The sequence below is a fragment of the Rosa rugosa genome, chromosome 3 (assembly GCF_958449725.1).
Source record: "Rosa rugosa chromosome 3, drRosRugo1.1, whole genome shotgun sequence".
Lineage (NCBI taxonomy): Eukaryota > Viridiplantae > Streptophyta > Magnoliopsida > Rosales > Rosaceae > Rosa > Rosa rugosa.
The window spans coordinates 32,650,831-32,661,582 of record NC_084822.1 but is presented as its reverse complement, the minus strand read 5'-3'; the positions used below and the strand labels follow the sequence as shown (position 1 = coordinate 32,661,582).

The 10,752-nt window shown below is 39.6% G+C and overlaps 1 long non-coding RNA gene across 8 annotated transcripts; it reads right to left on the bottom strand.

The window, feature by feature from the left end:
• Positions 1 to 7,492: 7,492 nt before the first annotated feature.
• On the bottom strand, positions 7,493 to 10,752 carry LOC133739336 (uncharacterized). Of its 8 annotated transcripts, none has more exons than XR_009860564.1 (8): positions 10,600 to 10,752; positions 10,322 to 10,367; positions 9,323 to 9,383; positions 8,645 to 8,806; positions 8,421 to 8,515; positions 8,068 to 8,233; positions 7,918 to 7,994; positions 7,493 to 7,714 (listed from the first exon to the last, which is right to left on the bottom strand). It is a non-coding gene; the product is annotated as an uncharacterized LOC133739336 (long non-coding RNA). The 8 variants fall into 8 exon arrangements; XR_009860560.1 differs by having other exon boundaries at positions 10,506 to 10,746; XR_009860563.1 differs by having other exon boundaries at positions 10,513 to 10,746.

Below are 10,752 nucleotides of genomic sequence, written 5' to 3'. Positions count from 1 at the left end.
CCGTATAACCCAATTATGCTGTACTTCTTCGTGAAATTTTGGACGTTGGGAGTATTTGATCATAGGATTAAACAGTTTGAAATATTTTGCTTTATAATTATTGGATTTAATTATTTATGAATTATATATAATTATTTATATTCTTTGTCTTGTGGAGTTTTTAGCGAATTTAATCAATTTATACATTTTTTTTAGTTAAATGGGTCGTATTGTTAACCTTTAAATGAGTCATTTTGTCTAACACTACATGACCTATTTATTAAATGGGTTAAGCGGGTTGGAAACGGGTAACCCGTTTAATAAATAGGTTGGGTTTGAATTTAAATTTTTGACACGATTATTAAATGGGTTGGGTTTGGGTTTGTCTCTTGAGACTCGACAAATACCTTGACCCGACACGAACCCAACCCGACACGACCCATTGACAGCCCTAGTTATGATGTACGAAATGAAATGATAAATGTTTACTTAAGAGTGAGCGACTGAGGTGGGGTTTTAGAGAGCTTACGGACAAGGGGGTTATTAAGTAAGTAATGAATTAATTGTTTAATTAATGAAAAATTTGTTAGCAGTAAGGGGATTTTTACTATCCTCACATAATATTGGAGTTGTTTGGTTTTTTGTCATGCAGCTGACCAGCGGCTAATGAAAATACAGTAAAATCTCGTTAAATGAATGTTCAATAAATTGTAACCTCGATTAATAAATTTCTCTGGTCCTAACTCGGGACAGTGTACTAAAACAATAATCTTGCCAAAATGTATAATCTTATACTTTTCTGGACATCCTTTGGGACCCAGTGAACATATAAATTTTTTTTTTTTTTTTTGAATCAAGCTGGACAATTTCATTCAACTCAAGCTAGAGTGGCATGAATACATATTTTCCCTTGTCATCTATGGGCAAGTCTAGGACATGGCATGCTAGCACCACTTGTTAGACAATCAATGCTTACAAATGAAAGCAAGCCTATAACTATGAAAAATCTAGAACACAGTACATAGGCATAGTTCAACAAAAAACTAAAATCTCTCCTTGCCATCCAAGTTAGGGTTAGGAGGTTAAGCTGGGTCCAGCCTCCTAGATCCCAAATTCGAAACCCCATAGAACTAGATCCTAAGACTTTGAGGTTCAAATCAAAATTCAGTTTTTGCACCCAATTTTATTTGGGCACCCGAAGGAAATTGGACTGCCAAACACAATTGGGCCTCCAAATTGATTTGGGCCACACGACTGATCTAGGCACCCAACCCAAACTGGGCTAGCCCTTTTTTGCTCTAGTTACGATCAACGTCGCTGTCACCGTCGCATGTACAGGAATGGGGTACGCAAATTGCTTCGTCACAGCTCCTTGAGACCGAAGGCCCCCAATTGCAGTTATAAGGCAGTGGAAGCCTCTACCGCGCCAATCCACAATAGGCACCGAGCCGTCGAGCCCCTGCTGGCTTGGCGATCCACTTCAAGCCCAGCACTAAGCCGAAATTCTGATTCTTACATGATTGATTCCCTATTTTCCTCCAGGCGAAGCCCACCGAGGCTGGCAGATGATCCACGCAGTTCACCGCCGCCAATACCAGGTCTCGCCATAGGCAACTATTCCATGAATTACCGCCCATGGCAGGGATCGTTTTGAGTCGAGCTCGGCACTGCCGCAACCTCCACATCCATTTACGCTCCCACCTAGCTCTCAGTCTGAACGAATCAGACCACCAATCATTCTCACTTGCATCATCGAAGCCATTCTGACTAGACATAGAGGTGGTGATGAAGGTTGTAGGGAATAATTGGATGATCGTCGCACAAGATCGACGTTTGAGGACCATTAGCAAATGACTTAGAGAGGAGACCAACGTCGGCCGCCATTGCTGGAATGCAAAGCTTTGGGGGTTAGGGTTCGGGTAGAGACAGTCAAATATAACGAGATTAGAGAATGAATTGTCTGATACTCTATTCCTCTCACTGTGGAGGTATATAAAGAAGATTACAGGAATGCAATTGACTTACGTCTCTATTCTCTACCACACATAGAATTGGTAAGCACTAACTACGGTATAACTACAATATATTACATTCTTATTATTATGCCATGACTGACGCTCACACTCCCCCTCAAGTTGGTGTATACATATCAACCATGCCTAACTTGCTTAGTGAGTCATAAAATACCTTCCTGGAAACTCCTTTGGTGAGCATATCTGCAAGTTGCTCTTCACTTGGAACAAAAGGGAAGCTAATAAGTTTAGCATCTAGCTTCTCTTTTATAAAGTGATGATCAACCTCCACATGCTTAGTACGATCATGTTGTACTGGATTCTATGATATATCAATGGCTGCCTGGTTGTCACAATACAACTGCATAGTACTTTTGAGTTTGAAACCCAAATCACGTAATAGATTTCTCAGCCACAGCAATTCACACACCCCATGAGCCATACCTCTATACTCAGCCTCAGCACTAGATCGTGCCACAACTTTCTGTTTCTTACTCTTCCATGTAACCAAATTACCTCCCGCAAAGGTAAAGTAACCTGATGTCGACCTCCTGTCTGTAATATTTCCAGCCCAATCTGCATCTGTGAAGCCACAAACCCCAAGAATGCTGTTGTGTTTAGAAAACATTACTCCTCTCCCTGGAGCTGACTTTAAGTACTTTAAAATTCTCACAACATCATCCATGTGACTCTCACTTGGGTTATGCATGAACTGACTTACTACACTCATTGCATATGCAACATCTGGTCTAGTATGAGTCAAATAAATTAAGTGCCCAACTAACCTCTGATAGCGAGCTCGATCAGTGGGTACCTGATCTGGATACTCTGCTAAAAAATGGTTCTGCTCAATAGGAGTGTCAATAGGCCTGCAATCCAACATATCTGTCTCTGTCAGCAGGTCGAGAATGTACTTCCTCTGGCACAAGTAGATCCCTTCTCTCCCCCTGGCTACCTCAATCCCCAAGAAGTACTTTAATTCACCCAAGTCCTTCATCTCAAACTCAGAGGCTAGCTATCTCTGTAGTCTATCAATCTCAACTGTATCATTACCAGTGATTACCATATCATCAACATAAATATTTAGGGTTGTTACCTTTCCTTGTTGATGCTTGAGAAACAAGGTATTGACTGAATTACTCTGTTTGTAACCAACCTTCCGCATGAACTGTGAGAACCTCCCAAACCAAGCACGAGGTGACTGTTTGAGACCATACAGAGATTTCCTCAATTTGCACACAAAATTACCAGGAGAAGCAGCTACATACCCAGGTGGAAGACTCATGTACACCTCCTCTACTAACTCTCCATGAAGAAATGCATTTTTGACATCAAACTGTCTGAGTGGCCAGTTCAAACTAGCAGCAAACGAAAGCAGTACCCGAATAGTATTCATTTTAGCAACAGGAGCAAAAGTCTCATCGTAGTCTATACCATATGTCTGAGTAAACCCTTTTGCTACAAGGCGTGCTTTATACCGATTCACTGATCATAGTCTATACCATATGTCTGAGTAAACACCCAACGACACCCTACGGCTTTCTTGCCTTGTGGTGGGGGTACAAGCTACCAAGTATTGTTCTTTTGCAATGCCTCCATCTCTTCTTCCATTGCCTTCCTCCACTTTGGATCCTCCAACGCCTCCTGCACTTTGTTAGGTACTGATACAGCAGATATTAGACAATCTCCTAGTGGACATGTAATTGGCTACTGGATACTTTGATTTTGAATGAACAGTGGGTTCATACCTTTTGGCTGGTTGACCTTGAGTAGACCTATATGGTAACACATACTATCCAACATTAGACTCACTACTATTAGTATCAGTAGGTGGACATACCTCAGATGAGTGATCTTTAGTACCAGGGAGCTGTGGGTCAGGGGTAGGAGTGACAACTGAGGGGTAGTTGTGCCTTCAGTTTGATTTTCGCCTTCAGTTTCATTTTCAATGATCGAAACTGGTGCCTGGATGTCTGGTGTTTCTGCTTCCTGATGAGCTGGTTCCGGATGAGCTACTGCTTCTTCGTTAGATGGATTGAGTATCTCAACTGCCTCTTCACCTCCTTCCAATTCCTCCCCCTCAACATGATACAGCTCTTCAAAATATGAATTCTCCCCCTGAAGAGTAGTATCAGCGGAGGAAAAATAGCTCATATCCTCAAAGAAAGTAACATCCATAGTGACATAGTACTTTCTGGTAGGTGGATGGTAGCATTTGTACCCTTTCTGATATCCTCCATAACCAACAAACACACACATAATTGCCCGGGCATCCAACTTAGACCTTTGATTTTTAGGAACATGGACAAAAGCAACACAACCAAAAACACAGGCAGGAAGATTGTGAAAAGATGGCAAGAAGACATAAGATGCTAAAACCCAAACGGAATTTTTCCCTGAAGGACACTAGATGGAAGACGATTGATGAGATGGGAGGAAGCTTGTACAGCATCGCCCCAAAGATACTTAGGCATATGAGCACTAAAGAGAAGGGCACGAGCCATATCAAGTAAGTGACGGTTTTTCCTTTCGGACACTCCATTTTGTTCTGGTTTTTGTGGGCATGTAGTTTGGTGAACAATCCCATGTGTGTGGAAAAAATCCTGGAATACATGATTCACATATTCTCCCTCATTGTCAGAACGTAGGACTCTAATGGTGCTATTGTATTGTGTTTGAACAAGAGTACGAAAAGTTTTAAAAGCTGGAAAAACTTCATCTTTGGTTCTAAGAAGAGCAACCCATGATAATCTCGTACAATCATCAATAAACAACACAAAAAACCTCATACCCGATACAGCAGGCTCTCTGGAAGGTCCCCAAACATCAGAATGAATTAATTCAAAAGGAATAACACTTTTATTAGAAACACTAGGAGAATAAGTAGCACGATGACTCTTGGCCAAGACACATGTTTCACAACGCAAAACTGACTTATTCACACCAATAAAAAAAGTGGGCATGGACTTTTTCATAATACTAAAAGATGGATGCCCTAATCGGTGATGCCACAACCAAATCTCACTTAGCTTGTCAGAATTCGAAGTCAAAGCAGTGCGGGACTGTGCTCTGGGTTTCTCCCCAGCGTATGTCTGATCCAGATGGAATAATCTGCCCCTCAGGTACCCCCATCCAATTATCTCCCTGGTGAGAAGATCCTGAAAAATCACATACATAGGATAAAAGGTTACTGAGCATTGAGATTCAGTATTCAACTGTGGGACAGATATCAAGTGATGAGATAAGTCATGTACATATAAAACGTTATGGAGTTGTAAGGTTGGGGTAATACGAACTGACCATGTCCCTAACACAGGAAAAGCCTCACCATGCCATTGGCATTTGTAACATAAGACACTGGTGGGGAAGACAATTTAGTGAACTAAGATTTATCATAAGTCATATGGTCAGAGGCACCAGAATCAATAATTCATGTATCCGAACCAACAAAGTTAGAAACCTTTAAAGCCATACCAAATTTACCTTGACCAGCTATAGAGGCTGTAGGAGTAGCTCCACCTGCTGTATGATGATCCTGTCCAACCACTCCATAGAAATCTGGTTCTTGGACCAATTGAACAGCAACTGCTTTCGCCTTAGGACAGTAACCTTGCTTTTTAGGTTTAAGGTGTGGGTTCAGTTTCCAACAAGTCTCCTGAACATGCCCAACATCATTGCAATAAGAACACTGAGGACAAGGGTGGTTGGCAAAACCTGGTGGAGGCCCTTGCTGATGAAGTGGGACTGAATGCTGCTGCTGGAGTAAAGGTGTTGGTGCTTGAATGGCTAGGCTAGAAACTTAAACTTGTGCCTGTTTGAGACTTTCCTGCTGAGATTCATCCTTACGAATATATGTAAAGGATGTGGTAAAGCTAGGAGGGTCTGGCATTCTTAGCAACTCTCCCTTGGCACTATTATGTTTCACATCAAGTTCTCTCAAGAATGCATGAACCCGCTCAAGTTCCTTCTCTTTCTGGTACCACTCAATATCCTCCTGATTCTTGATCTTGCAAGGACGCTTCTGATCAATTTCAGCCCATACATTCTTCAGCTTGGTAAAAAACACCGACATTGGTTGCCCATTCTGCTGCATTCCTGCAGCTTTGCACATTAGTTCATGAACCTGTATAAAATCATACTCATTTGTATAGAGATCTCCCAATGTCTTCCATATTGCCTCAGCAGTTTCACACTCCTCCACCATCTGTAGCACATCTTCAGTCATGGCTCTAAATAGAATTGACATTACAAACCCGTCATCGTCTTCCCACTTAGCATAGGCCTCCACATCATCTTCACTAGGAGCCCTGATTGTTTCAGTCACATGCCTCATCTTGTGTATCCCACGGAGATAAACATACATAATCTTCTTCCATGTCCGGAAATTGATTGGTACCGGTGAGTTTGGTACCCCCGAAAGATCCACCTTCTAAGATCTTGACAAAGACCTCAACCTTCTGGACCTCATTGGTCCTAGAACTGGAACTCTAATCTTCTTTCGTTTCTCCCATTGAAATAGGCAATCAACAATGCACAGTGGAAGCAAGGAAAAACAAAAAAAACTTACTGCTCAAGGTGTTTCAGAACCTGACGAAGTGGACTGAGGGTGGACTGGTCTGTGGCTTGACTGGAATCCGGTTGGCTTAACTGGAAAATCGATCTGTAGGTTGTAGCGAACACAATCCGGTTTGTGGGCGAGCGGCGAAATCGATCTGGGCGAAGGCAAGTGACGAAATCGATCTGGAGAGGAGAGCGACAACAGTCTTTGGCTGAAGACGAAGCAGATTGTTCTGGGCGAGAGGAGAGAGACGGCGATCTAGGAGAGGAGAGCAACGGCGGTCCAGGAAAGGAGAGCTACGGCTGCCTTTGGCTGAAGACGAAGCCGAGCGTGAAAAAGTGGAGAACGACGTCTGCCAAAAATAGAGAACTACGTCGTACCGAGATTAACCCCCCAAATAACTGGCTTCTAAACCAACTGCCTTCCATGGATTGAGAAAAGACTAAAAAGACCAAGAGACAGAGTCTTTTTCGGATCTTTGCTCTGATACCAAGTCAAATATAACGAGATTAGAGAATGAATTGTCTGATACTCTATTCCTCTCACTGTGGAGGTATATAAAGAAGATTACAGGAATACAATTGACTTACGTCTCTATTCTCTACCACACATAGAATTGGTAAGTACTAACTACGGTATAACTACAATATATTACATTTCTATTATTATGCCATGACTCACGCTCACAGAGACGAGCCATCCTCTTTTTTTCATCATATGTAATATACATCTAGCGATCAACATATAAATTAATAATTGATGAAATAGATAAAATAAATTATAGCAATTGTCTTCTGACAACTCAGGCTCTTAATTCAGTGGAAGATGATTCTTCGTCTTTAGGTAGTACTAGAAATTATGCCCACGCTTTGCGGCGGGATTTAGTTTTATAAATTAGAAGCCTTTATTGAGCTAAAATAGATCTTAGTATCAGGGGACATCATTAGTTTGATCTCCATTCCTAATTATTTTCATTCAGATGTTAATATACTAATACACAAAATTTAGAAAGAAAAACACTCGAGAGCAGAATTTTAGATAACTGAATTTTAGCAGCTACTTCTGAAACAAAGCTAAAGCTTCCTTCAAAAATTGACCAAAATCTTGGATCGCTCCTGAGGTTCAATGCATCATTACCATTTTTAAGTTCTACCAATTTCAGTCTCTGCAAGGTAAAATAGTTGATCATTAAATTCCACAATGCATATTTGACAAATTTTCTCAATCTGATATTGAATTATAGCAAGAGCTAGAGCATTGTCTTCTTTGATTTTTGGAAGTTGATATTAAACACCAGAACTACTTTGAATTAATTTAATGCTACTACAGAATTATAAAGCGAGGGTATGAGATGAAGTAGTACATTACCATAAGTGGAATCCATGTATTACATAGCTTGTCTGTCAACAAAATCTTGTGAATGATATGATTCAGTTGAAGTCAGTCTGCAAAAAAATTGCATTGAGGTTAATAATTGATATGATAATATAGAATCAATAGACTTTGTTGAATTATCACCTGCTGATGTAAATTCTTTCCGAATGTCCTCAAATTTCTGAATATATTATGCTAGATATATTCTCATACCAGCATTAACTGTGATACTGAACAATGCTGATTTTTCCCTGTGCATGTTGAAGGGTCATCTGCTTTTTCCTCATACTTCTAGTGGTCCTTCGTATGACTGTTCACAAATACATAATAGACATGTGCATCAAAAAATGGTTTGTCTGTCAAATGAAGAAAAGCAGCAAAAGCTTAAGATAGCTGAACCATATTGTAATTGAACAAAAGCATAACTTTTTCAACTGAAGCAATCAAAAGTACATAGCAATTAATCAAAAACCTACAATAAGAACAAAAGCTAGTACCTGATTACCCTCACGCTAGACACAGCAACACCCAATCAACTAAGCAAAAACAGGCAGATACTCCAGTTGACAACACTTAGAACTGTGAATGACAGCTGAATAACAGATCAAACTCAAAACCAGCTTTAAACAAAACCCCAAATAACCAAACTCAGAAGAACTTGAATAAACACAATATTCACATGCAGCTGCAATCCGGCCTGAGAATCGCGTGAGAAAATTACCAGAGACCTCAAGCGCACTTGCAGCACGGGCTTTAGCATCATCCATGTTGGAGGCACTCAAATTGACTGCTGTCTGCTGACCATAAGATCTGTATTTGTCCTTAGCTTAACTTGCACAGTATGTGATCATTCTGGTCTCTAGCTTCCTTCTTACTCCATGGTCTGCATATATATTTAGATAGTTTATACCCAAATGCACATAGTCTACATGGCTCACATATTTTGGGAACATTTAATTATGCAAGCATTTCATAGCAGTATCCAGCTTCTTAAGTAACAAATAATGTACATACTAATCATAATCATTATTTCATGCCACAACAAAAACATTTCCTGTTAATACCAAATTCAATCAACAAATAACCAATCAGAGAATCATTAATCACATTATTCAGAATCGAATTTGATACCAGTAAAAAAAAAAAAAAAAAAAGACAAACAAATTTGCGATGCCGCCGGTTAGTCTTTTTTTTTTTTTTTTTCTTTCTCAAAAAAGCAGAAAAATTGCTCCTGCCTTGGCTTTTGACTTGAGTAGCTTTCTTTTTCAGCTTGGCTGTAATTTCATTCCTATTCACATGAGGGCAAGAGTAAAAATTAGATTAATAAAGACTCCACCCAGTTCAATTCAACTATTATTTTCTTTAGAAAGAACTCATTTGATAGTTATCTATATCTCACCTCACAACTTCCCCAAATCAGTAGAAGAAAGTAGGTATGCAAAATTATGCCAGCAAAATTCCTACAAACGACAAACATAATTTATTTAAAGCTTCAATTGTCAGGCCATGCAGTAAGATCCTTTACTACAACTAACTTGTAAACTTTTGATGATGACATGCAAATATTGAAAAGGAGAGTGGTTGATTGGATATGGACAAAATGTGAGATAACAGAGAGCCAAAATTCAAGCGTTGATCTGCAAACATTTTCAGATAGCTAATTAAGTATAATCAAAGGGGAAGGAGCAAAGAGTATGTCATTGTTCCAGCATACACAGTGAACAAACAGATAGAACACCAACAGCAATCCAAATGAGGATAAAAAGAGGCTGAAATTTTGATTCCATCATATAAATTGGAAACTGGAATAGAGTTTGTTATGTGGTAATGATTATGATAAATATAAGACATAAAGCTGTTACAATGAGTCCAGATTAAAACTTCAGAATTTTTTATTGAGAAGCTTTTAAAGGGTGTTTGAATCTGAGATTAAACACCAGGGTTATCCCACGCGAAAAAAGGTTGAAAAATAAATATAAGACATAAAGCTGAAATGAAGCATCCCAAGAGAATCAAAGGGATGATGAACAAAGCTCATTTAAGACTGCATAATAAGTATCTCATAGAAGAATAGGAAACACGATGGCTATCATGCATCAATTACCCAGTTCAAAGAAACGTAGACGCAAGAAGCAAAGAAGCAATCGAAACATTGTTTTTTTTTTTTTTTGGTTACATTTTGATTTCAATTTGTCTGTGATTGTAAAGTGAAAATGTCTTTTCCTAGAATATCAATTCTTGATCAAAATTCAAAACCCAGCACTGGAAACTAAGCAATTAGCACCATTTTGATACATAACCAATAAGCATAAGCATATAAAAATTGAAACTTGATTCCGTGAAGAGGAGCAGAAGGCCAGCTGAATTTTAAACAAAACTCAATCAAAAAACCCCTCACCTGGTTGATCTAGCACGATTATCTTCAAAACCCAAGCACAATTATCCTGAAACCAAAGATAAACCAAACTGTTAAAAATGGAGTCAGAAGCGGAAATGAAGTCAAAAAATAGGGTCTAGGATTTTCGGTGAAAAGCAGAAAGAACCCAGAAATTATAAGGCAAATTGGCTTAGAAAGAACTAACTTCGTACTCAGATGATGAGGTGAAAATCCCCTTTTGTGACTATCAGCTATCTCTCTCTCTCTCTCTCTCTGTGTACAAAGCAAAAAACACGCACCCGATCTCTCTATCTCTCTGTGGATCGTCCTTGATATCTCTCTGGATTGCTCTCTCTCAGACCCGATCTCTCTATCTCTCTCCGGATCGTTCCTCTTTCTCTGTAGATGTAGGTCAGTAGAAGTCTGGAAGTCGTGGAACTTCTGGAAAGGTC